This window comes from Pseudophryne corroboree, chromosome 3, assembly GCF_028390025.1.
Source record: "Pseudophryne corroboree isolate aPseCor3 chromosome 3, aPseCor3.hap2, whole genome shotgun sequence".
NCBI lineage: Eukaryota > Metazoa > Chordata > Amphibia > Anura > Myobatrachidae > Pseudophryne > Pseudophryne corroboree.
Genome location: NC_086446.1, coordinates 308,356,696 through 308,372,292, shown reverse-complemented (window position 1 = coordinate 308,372,292; position 15,597 = coordinate 308,356,696). Strand labels below are relative to the sequence as shown.

The 15,597-nt window shown below is 49.4% G+C and overlaps 1 protein-coding gene across 2 annotated transcripts in view; it reads left to right on the top strand.

Moving 5' to 3' along the window:
* Positions 1 to 15,597, top strand: part of ACLY (ATP citrate lyase) — a 202,395-nt gene that overhangs the window by 155,842 nt on the left and 30,956 nt on the right. The gene's annotated exons all lie outside the window — the stretch shown is intronic.

The window sequence follows — 15,597 nt, the reverse complement described above, 5'->3', positions numbered from 1 at the left end:
TTTTACCCTTGTTTCTCTATCGTCCTAGTGGATGCTGGGGTTCCTGAAAGGACCATGGGGAATAGCGGCTCCGCAGGAGACAGGGCACAAAAAGTAAAGCTTTTTCCGATCAGGTGGTGTGCACTGGCTCCTCCCCCTATGACCCTCCTCCATACTCCAGTTAGATTTTTGTGCCCGGCCGAGAAGGGTGCAATCTAGGTGGCTCTCCTAAAGAGCTGCTTAGAAAAAGTTTAGCTAGGTTTTTTATTTTACAGTGATGCCTGCTGGCAACAGGATCACTGCAGCGAGGGACTGAGGGGAGAAGGAGTCAACTCACCTGCGTGCAGGATGGATTGGCTTCTTGGCTACTGGACATCAAGCTCCAGAGGGACGATCACAGGTACAGCCTGGATGGTCACCGGAGCCACGCCGCCGGCCCCCTTGCAGATGCTGAAATCAGACAGGTACCACTAAACAGGGTATTATGTGGGGTATGAAAAAACTACCTATAGTTTTTCCTGAATCAGAAGAATTAAATGACGTGTGTAATGAAGCGTGGGTTGCCCCTGATAAAAAGCTGATAATTTCAAAGAAATTATTGGCATTATACCCTTTCCCGCCAGAGGTTAGGGAGCGCTGGGAAACACCTCCTAGGGTGGACAAGGCGCTAACACGCTTATCTAAACAAGTGGCGTTACCCTCTCCTGAGACGGCCGCACTTAAAGATCCATCAGATAGGAGGATGGAAAATATCCAAAAAGGTATATACACACATGCAGGTGTTATACTACGACCAGCTGTAGCGACTGCCTGGATGGGCAGTGCTGGGGTAGTTTGGTCAGAGTCCCTGATTGAAAATATTGATACCCTGGACAGGGACAATATTTTACTGTCGTTAGAACAAATAAAGGATGCATTTCTTTATATGCGTGATGCACAGAGGGATATCTGCACACTGGCATCACGGGTAAGTGCTATGTCCATTTCGGCCAGAAGAGCTTTATGGACGCGACAGTGGACAGGCGATGCGGATTCAAAACGGCATATGGAAGTTTTGCCGTATAAAGGGGAGGAGTTATTTGGAGTCGGTCTATCAGATTTGGTGGCCACGGCTACAGCCGGGAAATCCACTTTTCTACCTCAAGTCACTCCCCAACAGAAAAAGGCACCGACTTTTCAACCGCAGCCCTTTCGTTCCTTTAAAAATAAGAGAGCAAAGGGCTATTCATATCTGCCACGAGGCAAAGGTCGAGGGAAGAGACAGCAACAGGCAACTCCTTCCCAGGAACAGAAGCCCTCCCCGGCTTCTACAAAAGCCTCAGCATGACGCTGGGGCTTCTCAAGCGGACTCGGGGACGGTGGGCGGTCGTCTCAAGAATTACAGCGCGCAGTGGGCTCACTCGCAGGTAGATCCCTGGATCCTGCAGATAATATCTCAAGGGTACAGGTTGGAATTAGAGACAGATCCACCTCGCCGTTTCCTGAAGTCTGCGTTACCAACGTCCCCCTCCGAAAGGGAGACGGTTTTGGAAGCCATTCACAAGCTGTACTCTCAGCAGGTGATAGTCAAGGTACCTCTTCTACAACAAGGGAAGGGGTATTATTCCACTCTTTTTGTGGTACCGAAGCCGGATGGCTCGGTAAGGCCTATTCTAAATCTGAAGTCCTTGAACCTGTACATAAAGAAGTTCAAGTTCAAAATGGAGTCACTCAGAGCAGTGATAGCGAACCTGGAAGAGGGGGACTTTATGGTATCCTTGGACATCAAGGATGCGTATCTCCACGTTCCAATTAACCCCTCACACCAGGGGTACCTCAGGTTCGTTGTACAAAACTGTCACTATCAGTTTCAGACGCTGCCGTTCGGATTGTCCACGGCACCTCGGATCTTTACAAAGGTAATGGCCGAGATGATGATTCTTCTTCGAAGAAAAGGCGTATTAATTATCCCATACTTGGACGATCTCCTAATAAGGGCGAGGTCCAGAGAACAGCTAGAGATGGGATTAGCACTGTCTCAAGAAGTGCTAAAACAGCACGGGTGGATTCTGAATATTCCAAAATCCCAGTTAATACCGACAACTCGTCTGCTGTTCCTAGGGATGATTCTGGACACGGTTCAGAAAAAGGTTTTTCTCCCGGAGGAAAAAGCCAAGGAGTTATCCGAGCTTGTCAGGAACCTCCTAAAACCAGGAAAGGTGTCTGTACATCAATGCACAAGAGTCCTGGGAAAAATGGTGGCTTCTTACGAAGCAATTCCATTCGGCAGATTCCACGCAAGAATTTTCCAAAGGGATCTGTTGGACAAATGGTCAGGGTCGCATCTTCAGATGCACCTACGGATAACCCTGTCTCCAAGGACAAGGGTGTCTCTTCTGTGGTGGTTGCAGAGTCCTCATCTATTGGAGGGCCGCAGATTCGGCATACAGGATTGGATCCTGGTGACCACGGACGCCAGCCTGAGAGGCTGGGGAGCAGTCACACAAGGAAGAAACTTCCAGGGAGTATGGACAAGCCTGGAAACGTCTCTTCACATAAACATTCTGGAACTAAGAGCAATATACAATGCTCTAAGCCAGGCAGAACCTCTGCTTCAGGGAAAACCGGTGTTGATCCAGTCGGACAACATCACGGCAGTCGGCCATGTGAACAGACAGGGCGGCACAAGAAGCAGGAGTGCAATGGCAGAAGCTGCAAGGATTCTTCGCTGGGCAGAGAATCATGTGATAGCACTGTCAGCAGTGTTCATCCCGGGAGTGGACAACTGGGAAGCAGACTTCCTCAGCAGACACGATCTTCACCCGGGAGAGTGGGGACTTCATCCAGAAGTCTTCCACATGCTGGTAACCCGTTGGGAAAGACCAATGGTGGACATGATGGCGTCTCGCCTCAACAAAAAACTGGACCGGTATTGCGCCAGGTCAAGAGATCCGCAGGCAATAGCTGTGGACGCGCTGGTAACGCCTTGGGTGTACCAGTCGGTGTATGTGTTTCCTCCTCTGCCTCTCATACCAAAAGTATTGAGAATTATACGGCAAAGAGGCGTAAGAACGATACTAGTGGTTCCGGATTGGCCAAGAAGGACTTGGTACCCGGAACTTCAAGAGATGATCACGGAAGATCCGTGGCCTCTACCTCTAAGGAGGGACTTGCTTCAGCAGGGTCCCTGTCTGTTTCAAGACTTACCGCGGCTGCGTTTGACGGCATGGCGGTTGAACGCCGGATCCTAATGGAAAAAGGCATGCCGGAAGAAGTCATTCCTACTTTGATTAAAGCAAGGAAAGAAGTAACCGTGCAACATTATCACCGAATTTGGCGAAAATATGTTGCGTGGTGCGAAGATCGGAGTGCTCCGAAGGAGGAATTTCAACTGGGTCGATTCCTACATTTCCTGCAATCAGGATTGTCTATGGGTCTCAAATTGGGATCTATTAAGGTTCAAATTTCGGCCCTGTCGATTTTCTTTCAAAAAGAATTGGCTTCAGTCCCTGAAGTCCAGACCTTTGTTAAGGGAGTGCTGCATATACAGCCCCCTGTGGTGCCTCCAGTGGCACCGTGGGATCTCAATGTAGTTTTGGATTTTCTAAAATCTCATTGGTTTGAACCACTAAATAAGGTGGATTTGAAATATCTCACTTGGAAAGTGACCATGCTTCTAGCCCTGGCTTCTGCCAGGAGAGTGTCAGAATTGGCAGCTTTATCTTACAAAAGCCCATATCTGATTTTCCATTCGGACAGGGCAGAACTGCGGACTCGTCCGCATTTTCTCCCTAAGGTGGTGTCAGCATTTCATCTGAACCAGCCTATTGTAGTGCCTGCGGCTACAAGTGACTTGGAGGACTCCAAGTTACTGGACGTTGTCAGAGCATTAAAAATATATATTACAAGAACAGCTGGAGTCAGAAAATCTGACTCGTTGTTTATATTGTATGCACCCAACAAGATGGGTGCTCCTGCGTCTAAGCAGACGATTGCTCGTTGGATCTGTAGCACAATCCAACTTGCACATTCTGTGGCAGGCCTGCCACAGCCTAAATCTGTAAAGGCCCACTCCACAAGGAAGGTGGGCTCATCTTGGGCGGCTGCCCGAGGGGTCTCGGCATTACAACTTTGCCGAGCAGCTACGTGGTCAGGGGAGAACACGTTTGTAAAATTTTACAAATTTGATACTCTGGCTAAGGAGGACCTGGAGTTCTCTCATTCGGTGCTGCAGAGTCATCCGCACTCTCCCGCCCGTTTGGGAGCTTTGGTATAATCCCCATGGTCCTTTCAGGAACCCCAGCATCCACTAGGACGATAGAGAAAATAAGATTTTACTTACCGATAAATCTATTTCTCGGAGTCCGTAGTGGATGCTGGGCGCCCATCCCAAGTGCGGATTATCTGCATAAATTGTACATAGTTATTGTTAACTAATTCGGGTTATTGTTGAAGGAAGCCATCTTTCAGAGGCTCCGCTGTTATCATACTGTTAACTGGGTTTAGATCACAAGTTGTACGGTGTGATTGGTGTGGCTGGTATGAGTCTTACCCGGGATTCAAAATCCTCCCTTATTGTGTACGCTCGTCCGGGCACAGTACCTAACTGGAGTATGGAGGAGGGTCATAGGGGGAGGAGCCAGTGCACACCACCTGATCGGAAAAAGCTTTACTTTTTGTGCCCTGTCTCCTGCGGAGCCGCTATTCCCCATGGTCCTTTCAGGAACCCCAGCATCCACTACGGACTCCGAGAAATAGATTTATCGGTAAGTAAAATCTTATTTTATCTTTACCACCTCGCCCTTTGTTTTCTTTACATAGTGAGCCAATCACTGGCACTGACCGTATAAATAAATCCAATAAAATTAAATATGCGTAGCTCGTGTGTGGATAATCCAATCATACAAATTGTTGCTGCTAAACTGTCCCATTGTAATTCACGATAAAGAATCCCCACTCTCCTAAAGAGGGGTACACACGGAGAGATCAGTGTTTAAAATCTAAGCAATCTGACTAGATTGCTTAGATTTTAAGCACGGATCTGCCGTGTGTATGCCCCCCAGCGATAGTTATGTGCGGCCCCGCGCATCGCTAACAACGGTGCTAGATTGGCCTGCATGCAGGCTCAATCTAGCCGGTCGCTCACTTCAGCGCTGTGTGAAGTGAGCGGCCCCCGTCATCATCCCCCCTCGCTCAGCACATCGTGCTGTGCTGAGTGGGGGGGAGAGATGTGTGCTGAGCGGTCTGTGTTAAGATCGCTCAGCACACATCTCCCCCGTCAGTACTGGCCTTAAGCTTTGTCTGATCTCTCTAAGGAACAAACAGACAGTACAAATAGGACACATTAAGTTGTATATAACACATGAGTTATGTAAGGAATGATTGTGTTTACTTAGTCTAATGATTTGAGTGTGTTTAGGATAAGACATGAAACGCACATGTTGGCATGCAAAATGTATGTAAGCTTAGTGCTGCACCATGTGTCTCAGTCATGAAACGCACATGTCGGCATGCAGAATTTGTGTTAGCTTAGTGCTGCCCCATGTGTCTCATTCTGCACGCCGACGTGCATTTCATGACTGAGACACATGGTGCAGCACTAAGCTTACACACATTCTGCACGCCGACGTGCGTTTTATGACTTTGTGTAAGCTTAGTGCTGCACCATGTGTGTCTGTTGTGGATCTGTAGATCTTGCTTTTGGGAAATAATTTCAAGGTTTTATTTATTTTTCTCTGACGTCCTAGTGGATGCTGGGAACTCCGTAAGGACCATGGGGAATAGCGGCTCCGCAGGAGACTGGGCACAAAAGTAAAGCTTTAGGACTACCTGGTGTGCACTGGCTCCTCCCCCTATGACCCTCCTCCAAGCCTCAGTTAGATTTTTGTGCCCGGCCGAGAAGGGTGCACACTAGGGGCTCTCCTGAGCTTCTTAGTGAAAGTTTAGTTTTAGGTTTTTTATTTTCAGTGAGACCTGCTGGCAACAGGCTCACTGCATCGAGGGACTAAGGGGAGAAGAAGCGAACTCACCTGCGTGCAGAGTGGATTGGGCTTCTTAGGCTACTGGACACCATTAGCTCCAGAGGGACCGAACACAGGCCCAGCCTCGGAGTCCGGTCCCAGAGCCGCGCCGCCGGCCCCCTTACAGAGCCAGAAGCAAGAAGAGGTCCGGAAAAATCGGCGGCAGAAGACATCCTGTCTTCACCAAGGTAGCGCACAGCACTGCAGCTGTGCGCCATTGCTCCTCAGCACACTTCACACTTCGGTCACTGTGGGTGCAGTGGGGGGGGTGCCCTGAGCAGCAATAAAAACACCTTGGCTGACGAAAATACATCACATATAGCCCCCAGGGCTATATGGATGAATTTTAACCCCTGCCAGATTCCACAGAAAAACGGGAGAAAAGGCCGCCGAGAAGGGGGCGGAGCCTATCTCCTCAGCACACTGGCGCCATTTTCTCTCACAGCTCCGTTGGAGGGAAGCTCCCTGGCTCTCCCCTGCAGTTACTACACTACAGAAAGGGGTTAAAAAAGAGAGGGGGGCACTAATTAGGCGCAGTATAACAATACAGCAGCTATAAGGGGAAAAACACTTATATAAGGTTATCCCTGTATATATATAGCGCTCTGGTGTGTGCTGGCATACTCTCCCTCTGTCTCCCCAAAGGGCTAGTGGGGTCCTGTCCTCTATCAGAGCATTCCCTGTGTGTGTGCTGTGTGTCGGTACGTTGTGTCGACATGTATGAGGAGGAAAATGAGGTGGAGGCGGAGCAATTGCCTGTAACAGAGATGTCACCCCCTAGGGAGTCGACACCTGAGTGGATGAGCTTATGGAAGGAATTATGTGACAGTGTCAGCTCTTTACAAAAGATTGATGACATGAGACAGCCGGCGACTCAGCCTGTGCCTGTCCAGGTGTCTCAAAAGCCATCAGGGGCTCTAAAACGCCCGTTACCGCAGATGGCAGATACAGACGCCGACACGGATACTGACTCCAGTGTCGACGATTAAGAGACGAATGTGACTTCCAGTAGGGCCACACGTTGCATGATTGAGGCTATGGAAAATGTTTTTACACATTTCTGATAATACCAGTACCACTAAAAAGGGTATTATGTTGGGTGAGAAAAAACTGCCTGTAGTTTTTCCTGCATCTGAGAAATTAAATGAAGTGTGTGATGATGCGTGGGTTTCCCCCGATAAAAACTGTTAATTCCTAAAAAGTTATTAGCATCATACCCCTTCCCGCCAGAGGATAGGGCACGTTGGGAAACACCCCCTAGGGTGAATAAAGCGCTCACACGCTTGTCTAAACAGGTGGCACTACCGTCCCCGGATACGGCCGCCCTTAAGGAACCTGCTGACAGAAAGCAGTAAAATATCCTAAAATGTATATACACTCACACGGGTGTGATACTGCGACCAGCAATCGCCTCAGCCTGGATGTGCAGTGCTGGGGTGGCTTGGTCGGATTCCCTGACTGACAATATTGATACCCTAGATAGGGACAGTATATTACTGACTATAGAGCATTTAAAAGATGCATTTCTATATATGCGTGATGCACAGAGGGATATTTGCCGACTGGCATCAAGAGTAAGTGCGCTGTCCATTTCTGCCAGAAGAGGGTTATGGACAAGACAGTGGTCAGGTGATGCTGATTCCAAAAGGCATATGGAAGTATCGCCTTATAAAAGGGAGGAGTTATTTGGGGTAGGTCTAACAGACCTGGTGGCCACGGCAACGGCTGGGAAATCCACATTTTTACCCCAGGTAGCCTCTCAACATAAGAAGACGCCGTATTATCAGGCGCAGTCCTTTGGGCCCCATAAGGGCAAGCGGGCAAAAGGCTCCTCATTTCTGCCCCGTGGCAGAGGGAGAGGAAAAAGGCTGCAGCAAACAGCCAGTTTCCAGGAACAGAAGCCCTCTCCCGTTTTCTGCCAAGTCCTCAGCATGACGCTGGGGCTTTACAAGCGGACTCAGGCACGGTGGGGGCCCGTCTCAAAAATTTCAGCGTGCAGTGGGCTCACTCACAGGTGGACCCCTGGATCCTTCAGGTGGTATCTCAGGGGTACAAATTGGAATTCGAGACGTCTCCCCTTCGCCGTTTTCCTAAAGTCTGCTTTACCGACGTCTCCCTCCGACAGGGAGGCGGTATGGGAAGCCATTCACAAGCTGTATTCCCAGCAGGTGATAATCAAGGTACCCCTCCTACAACAGGGAAAGGGGTATTATTCCACGCTGTTAGTGGTACCGAAGCCGGACGGCTCGGTGAGACCTAATTTAAATCTGAAATCCTTGAACACTTACATACAAAGGTTCAAATTCAAGATGGAGTCACTCAGAGCGGTGATGGCAAACCTGGAAGAAGGGGATTATATGGTGTCTCTGGACATCAAGGATGCTTATCTCCATGCCCCAATTTACCCTTCTCACCAAGGGTACCTCAGGTTTGTGGTACAGAACTGTCACTATCAGTTTCAGACGCTGCCGTTTGGTTTGTCCACGGCACCCCGGGTCTTTACCAAAGTAATGGCCGAAATGATGATACTCCTTCGAAGGAAGGGAGTTTTAATTATCCCTTACTTGGACGATCTCCGGATAAGGGCAAGATCCAGGGAACAGTTGGTAGTCGGGGTAGCACTATCTCAAGTAGTGTTGCGGCAGCACGGTTGGATTCTTAATATTCCAAAATCGCAGCTGATCCCGACGACACGTCTTCTATTCCTAAGGATGATCCTGGACACAGTCCAGAAAAAGGTGTTTCTCCAGGAGGAGAAAGCCAGGGAGTTATCCGAACTAGTCAGAAACCTCCTAAAACCAGGCCAAGTGTCAGTGCATCAGTGCACAAGGGTCCTGGGAAAAATGGTGGCTTCCTACGAAGCAATTCCATTCGGCAGATTCCACGCAAGAACTTTCCAGTGGGACCTGCTGGAAAAGTGGTCCGGATCGCATCTTCAGATGCATCAGCGGATAACCCTGTCACCAAAGACAAGGGTGTCTCTCCTGTGGTAGTTGCAGAGTGCTCATCTTCTAGAGGGCGCGGATTCGGCATTCAGGACTGGGTCCTGGTGACCACGGATGCCAGCCTGCGAGGCTGGGGAGCAGTCACACAGGGAAGAAATTTCCAGGGCTTGTGGTCAAGCCTGGAGACATCACTTCACATAAATATCTTGGAGCTAAGGGCCATTTACAATGCCCTAAGCCAAGCAAGACCTCTGCTTCAAGGTCAGCCGGTGCTGATCCAGTCGGACAACATCACGGCAGTCGCCCACGTAGACAGACAGGGCGGCACAAGAAGCAGGAGGGCAATGGCAGAAGCTGCAAGGATTTTTCGCTGGGCGGAAAATCATGTGATAGCATTGTCAGCAGTGTTCATTCCGGGAGTGGACAACTGGGAAACAGACTTCCTCAGCAGAAGTCTTCCACATGATTGTAAACCGTTGGGAAAAACCAAAGGTGGACATGATGGCGTCCCGCCTAAACAAAAAATTGGACAGGTATTGCGCCAGGTCAAGGGACCCTCAGGCAATAGCTGTGGACGCTCTGGTAACACCGTGGGTGTACCAGCCAGTGTATGTGTTCCCTCCTCTTCCTCTCTTACCAAAAGTATTGAGAATTATAAGACGGAGGGGAGTAAGAACTATACTCGTGGCTCCGGATTGGCCAAGAAGGACTTGGTACCCGGAACTTCAAGAGATGCTCACGGAGGACCCGTGGCCTCTACCTCTAAGAAGGGACCTGCTCCATCAAGGACCCTATCTATTCCAAGACTTACCGCGGCTGCGTTTGACGGCAGGGCGGTTGAACGCCGGATTCTGAAGGAAAAAGGCATTCCGGATGAAGTCATCCCTACCCTGATCAAAGCCAGGAAGGATGTAACCGCAAAGCATTATCACCGCATTAGGCGAAAATATGTTGCGTGGTGCGAGGCCAGTAAGGCCCCGATGGAGGAATTTCAACTAGGTCGATTCCTGCATTTCCTGCAAACAGGAGTGTCTATGGGCCTAAAATTGGGGTCCATTAAGGTTCAAATTTCGGCCCTGTCAATTTTCTTCCAGAAAGAACTAGCTTCAGTTCCTGAAGTTCAGACGTTTGTAAAAGGGGTACTGCATATACAGCCTCCTTTTGTGCCTCCAGTGGCACCTTGGGATCTCAATGTAGTTTTGGGGTTCCTAAAGTCACAATGGTTTGAACCACTTGAATCTGTGGAGTTAAAATATCTCACATGGAAAGTGGTCATGCTGTTGGCCCTGGCCTCGGCCAGGCGCGTGTCAGAATTGGCGGCTTTATCCTGTAAAAGCCCTTATCTGATCTTCCATTCAGACAGGGCGGAATTGAGGACTCGTCCTCATTTTCTCCCTAAGGTGGTTTCAGCGTTTCATCTGAACCAACCTATTGTGGTACCTGCTAGTGACTTGGAGGACTCCAAGTTGTTGGACATAGTCAGGGCCCTGAAAATATATTTTTCCAGGACGGCTGGAGTCAGAAAATCTGACTCGCTGTTTATCCTGTATGCACCCAACAAGCTGGGTGCTCCTGCTTCTAAGCAGACTATTGCTCGTTGGATTTGTAATACAATTCAGCTTGCACATTCTGTGGCAGGCCTGCCACAGCCAAAATCTGTAAAAGCCCATTCCACAAGGAAGGTGGGCTCATCTTGGGCGGCTGCCCGAGGGGTCTCTGCTTTACAACTTTGCCGAGCAGCTATTTGGTCAGGGGCAAACACGTTTGCTAAATTCTACAAATTTGATACCCTGGCTGAGGAGGACCTGGAGTTCTCTCATTCGGTGCTGCAGAGTCATCCGCACTCTCCCGCCCGTTTGGGAGCTTTGGTATAATCCCCATGGTCCTTACGGAGTTCCCAGCATCCACTAGGACGTCAGAGAAAATAAGAATTTACTTACCGATAATTCTATTTCTCGTAGTCCGTAGTGGATGCTGGGCGCCCATCCCAAGTGCGGATTGTCTGCAATACTTGTACATTTCTTCAAAGGGAGAAACTTTCTAAGGGTGTCATCTGTGACTTTTACTGGACTTCTACTGGACGGAAACTGAAAGGAAGCACCATCAATTGCACACAAAAAAACAACACAAACCCCAATACTTGGACTGCAGCTACAAATGTTTGTTTACTCCTAATATTCTCCAAACCTCACTTATTTGGAAAACTATACATTCACTTTCTGCACAAACACTGAATTGCAACTTCTACTCTGACCCTGCAAACATCTGGACAACAAATGGGTCACTGAGAAGCATATTTAATGAAGTAACACTGACTTGCAGTTTGCCAACACTGTGTAATTTTCCAACTAACATCAGCAAATATTTGATTTACTGTTACCTGTAGATAATAACGACAGTTTAACATTGAATTTATTTCTGCAAACTTCACTGCTCTCTTATTCAGCCACCACTCCTCCTCCTACTCTCATTTTGCTACCACTATTTACCCCATCCACACTATGGCCAGGCTGGCAACATCCCTCATTAATCCTCGTCTTCCTATTCCTTTTTTCTGTCCCCTGTTACCACCTCTATCCCTCTCTCCCAGTCTCCTACATCTCATGCTGTCTCCTCTCCTCTGTCTGCCTCCCTTCCCCTCCTCTTCTGTTTCCCCACTGCAATTCACTTCTGCCCCTTCACACCATTTATACCCCAGCACTCAACCCTGCTCTCTCCCTCCTCTGCCTGTCTCCTCACCTCTCCTCCACCAGTATCATACTGCACTCCCTCCCTGCCTCACTCCTGCAGTCTCCCTTCCTAGCCAAGGCCCCAGCACCATCAATTCACCCTCTTTATCCCTTCCTTCCCCATCAAGCTTACCTCAACGCCATAGCAATCCAGATAATCTCATTCACATCTCTCCAACAAACTCATACCCCCTATCCTGTGCACTCTGGAATGCCAGATCTGTTTGCAACAAATTGACCCCCACTCACGACCTCTTCATATCCAACTCCCTGCACCTCCTGGCCATTACTGAAACCTGGATTACACCCTATGACACCGCTTCTCCTGCTTCTCTCTCGGCTGGGGGCCTTACATTCTCACACACACCCCGACCTGGGGGTCGTCATGGGGGTGGTGTTGGGATCCTTTTACCCTCAAGCTACACATACCAACTTATACCTCCAGAACCATCTCTTACATTCTCTACATTTGAGGTCCATGCAATTCGCCTCTACCAACCCACTAATCTTCGAGTTGCTGTCATTTACCGTCCACCTGGCATTTCCTCTAAATTCCTCGACAACTTTGCTTCCTGGCTACCTCACTTCCTCTCTTCTGACATTCCCACCATTATCCTAGGTGATTTCAACATCCCTATCGATAACACAAAACCACCTGCCTCTAAACTCCTTAACCTCACCTCTTCACTTGGTCTCTCCCAGTGGACCTCCTCACCCTCCCATGTGAACGGGAGCTCACTGGATCTGGTTTTCACTCACCGCTGTGTTATTTCTGATTTCTCCAATTCCCCTTTTCCCCTCTCTGACCACCACTTGCTCTCATTCAACTTATCTATCTCTGCTCCCCCATCTCTCCCTCCTAAGGCTACCATCACTAAGCGTAATATTGAGGCTATTGACACCTCATCCCTATCCTCCCTGTTTGACTCGCTTCTCTCTCCTCTTCTCTCTCTCACATGCCCTGAACAAGCCACATCTCTATACAATGCATCTCTTACTTCAGCCCTTGACTCTGTTGCTCCGCCAACCACTATTCACCCTCGCAGATCAACACCTCAACCCTGGCACACCAAATGCACCAGATATCTACAAAAATGCTCACGTACAGCCGAGCGACACTGGAGGAAATCACGCTCTCAAGCAGACTTCCTCCATTTCAAATTCATGCTCTCATCCTTCAGTGCTGCCCTTTCCCTTGCTAAACAATCATACTTCAAAATCCTCATCTCTACCCACTCTTCCAACCCCCGGCGCCTCTTTGCCACTGTTAACTCCCTCCTCTGCCCACCACCACCTCCTCTCCCTTCCTCATTGTCTGCTCTTGACTTTGCCACTTACTTCACATCCAAGATTGACTCCATACGTCAGGACATCACATCCCACCAGTCCAGCAACCAGCCACCACCCATCCTTTGCCACCCCTCCCCTACCCTCTTACCAACTCTGACATCTTTCTCCCTAGTATCTGGTGAGGAAGTCATGGCCCTCATACACTCCTCCCCCCCCACAACCTCCCCACTCGACCCTATCCCCTCCCACCTCCTTCGCTACCTCTCCCCTTCTGCCTGTTCCCATCTTGCCCACCTTCTCAATCTCTCCCTCTCATCAGGCACTGTCCCCTCTGCCTTCAAGCATGCTCTTGTCTCCCCTATTCTTAAAAAACCTACCCTTGATCCTAACACTCTCTCCAACTATCGACCGATCTCTCTCCTCCCCTTTGCCTCCAAACTTCTTGAGCGTATTGTCTATAATCGCCTTACTGCCTTTCTTTCCTCTCACTCACTGCTTGACCCATACCAGTCTGGTTTCCGCTCTCTCCACTCCACTGAAACTGCCCTCACAAAAGTCTGCAATGACCTCCATGCCGCCAAATCTAAGGGCCACTACTCTCTGCTTATTCTTCTTGACCTCTCTGCTGCTTTTGACACTGTGGACCACCCTCTTCTTCTGCAAATCCTTCACTCTCTTGGTCTACGTGATACTGCCCTCTCCTGGCTGTCCTCCTACCTCTCCGATCGTTCCTTCTCTGTCTCCTCTCATGATGCTACCTCGCCCCCACTTCCACTAACTGTTGGTGTCCCCCAAGGTTCTGTTCTTGGGCCTCTCCTTTTCTCTCTCTATACGTCCTCTTTAGGTGAACTCATTAGTTCTTTTAATTTCCAGTACCACCTCTATGCTGATGACACTCAAATCTACCTCTCCTCCCCTGATCTCTCCACGGCTCTCCTCACTCGTGCCTCTAACTGTCTTTCTGCTATCTCTTCCTGGATGTCCCAGCGCTTTCTTAAACTCAACATGTCTAAGACTGAGCTGATCATCTTCCCACCCTCCCGCACAACCTCACCTCCCACAATCTCATTATCCATTGATGGCACGACTATCTCCTCTAGCCCCCAAGTACGCTGTCTTGGTGTAATCCTTGACTCCTCCCTCTCCTTCAAACCACACATTCAGCACCTCTCACAAACCTGTCATTTTCATCTCAAAAACATTTCCAGGATCAGACCTTTTCTCACCCAGGATGCCACTAAGATCATTATTCACTCACTGATTATTTCCAGACTGGACTACTGTAATCTCCTCCTAACTGGCCTCCCTGACAATTACCTCTCTCCACTCCAGTCTATCCTCAATGCTGCTGCTCGGCTCATCTTCCTCACCAAACGCACTACATCCACCTCCCCTCTCCTACTAGCCCTTCACTGGCTTCCCTTCCCCTTCAGAATCCAATTCAAACTTCTCACTCTCACTTACAAAGCTCTCACCCAATCCTCTCCCATTTACATCTCTGACCTTATCTCCCTTTACTCTCCCACCCGTCCTCTTCGCTCTGCTAATGCACGCCGCCTCTCCTGTCCCCTGATTACTTCCTCCCACTCCTATCTCCAAGATTTTTCACGTGCTGCTCCCTTCCTTTGGAATTCTTTACCTCTCCCCCTCAGACTCTCCACCTCTCTACAAAACTTCAAACGGGCTCTCAAGACCCATTTCTTTACCAAACCCAGCCAAATCTCATCCTAACCCCCTGTTCCATGCTCTCTATGTACCCCATCTGTGTCACCCCTGTCTGTCTACCCCTACCCCTAGAATGTAAGCTCTCACGAGTAGGGCCCTCTTCCCTCATGTGCTCACCCTTTTCTTCTTTAATAATTCTCAACTGCCCAAATCACAGTTTCTCTATCGTCCTAAGTGGATGCTGGGGTTCCTGAAAAGACCATGGGGAATAGCGGCTCCGCAGGAGACAGGGCACAAAAGTAAAGCTTTTACAGGTCAGGTGGTGTGTACTGGCTCCTCCCCCTATGACCCTCCTCCAGACTCCAGTTAGATTTTTGTGCCCGGCCGAGAAGGGTGCAATTCTAGGTGGCTCTCATAAAGAGCTGCTTAGAGAGTTTAGCTTAGGTTTTTTATTTTACAGTGATTCCTGCTGGCAACAGGATCACTGCAACGAGGGACAGAGGGGAGAAGAAGTGAACTCACCTGCGTGCAGGATGGATTGGCTTCTTGGCTACTGGACATGAAGCTCCAGAGGGACGATCACAGGTACAGCCTGGATGGTCACCGGAGCCACGCCGCCGGCCCCCTCACAGATGCTGAAGCAAGAAGAGGTCCAGAATCGGCGGCTGAAGACTCCTGCAGTCTTCTTAAGGTAGCGCACAGCACTGCAGCTGTGCGCCATTTTCCTCTCAGCACACTTCACACGGCAGTCACTGAGGGTGCAGGGCGCTGGGGGGGGGGCGCCCTGGGAGGCAAATGAAAACCTTTAAAAAGGCTAAAAATACCTCACATATAGCCCCAGAGGCTATATGGAGATATTTACCCCTGCCTAAATGTACTAAATAGCGGGAGACGAGCCCGCCGAAAAAGGGGCGGGGCCTATCTCCTCAGCACACGGCGCCATTTTCTGTCACAGCTCCGCTGGTCAGGAAGGCTCCCAGGTCTCTCCCC